Genomic DNA, 1,026 nt, shown 5'->3' with positions numbered 1-1,026 from the left:
GGTCTCAAACTCCCAACCTCAGGTGATCCGCCCACCTCGGCCTCCCAAAGTGCTGGGATTACAGGCGTGAGCCACCGCGCCCAGCTGGCCAGACGATTTTAAAGTAGACACACCAAACTGCTCAGCATTTCCACTTCCAAAAGACTTCAATATCTATCATTTACTTGAAACTAGTTTGTATGCCCCCCCAACAAAGAAACAAAGATCAAGCAAATATAGCCAAATGGTCACGTCTGTGAAGTGTAGCCAATGGGTGTTCATGACAGTGCTTTTTTGCTTTTGTTTTGTTGTGATTATTTTTGTTTGTTTTTGAGACGGAGTCCCGCTCCGCTGCCCAGGCTGGAGTGCGGTGTCGTGATCTCGGCTCACCACAACCTCCGCCTCCCAGGGTTCAAGAGATTCTCCTGCCTCTGCCTCCCCAGTAGCTGGGATTACAGGCATGGACAGCGCTTTTTCTACTTTTCTGTAGGTTTGTGACTTTCTCCAGTCTAACCTCAGAAGAGTCAAACAGCAAAGGAAGCTCTACCTCTGACCCTCCTTGGGCCCCATCCAGCTCCCCAGCGGCCAGCGCCACAGCCGGTTTCCTGCAGATCCTTCCAGAGCCTACGCGTCGCTGCCGTTGCTGTTTCTTTATTAATAGCAGGGCTGTAGTAGTAGTGGGAACACGAGTGGGGCAGGCAGCAGGACTCTGAGTCACACAGACCTGGCCCGGGGCCCGCTCCCCTTCTGACCTTGTGTAACACGATCGCTTCTCGGAACCTCAGTTTCCTGCTCCGTAAACTGGGGATAAATACTGACCCTTTGGGCAGCTGGGAGGATCCAGTGTAAAGCCCTGTGCAGGGCTAGGCGCGGAACAGGTGCTGAGAACATGAGAGCACCTCTGTCCCTGGCGCTTCCCACAGCTACTTCAGCTCCCGAGTCCTGCGGGAGGAGGGGCAGGGCCTGGACTCCTGAGTCTGAGGGAGGAAGGGCTGGGGGCCTGGGTCTGATGGAGGAGGGGCTGGGACTCTGGACTCCTGGGTCTGA

Source organism: Mandrillus leucophaeus, unplaced genomic scaffold (assembly GCF_000951045.1).
Source record: "Mandrillus leucophaeus isolate KB7577 unplaced genomic scaffold, Mleu.le_1.0 Scaffold53, whole genome shotgun sequence".
Lineage (NCBI taxonomy): Eukaryota > Metazoa > Chordata > Mammalia > Primates > Cercopithecidae > Mandrillus > Mandrillus leucophaeus.
The sequence above is the reverse complement of the archived record's forward strand: the minus strand, read 5'-3'. Positions refer to the sequence as shown.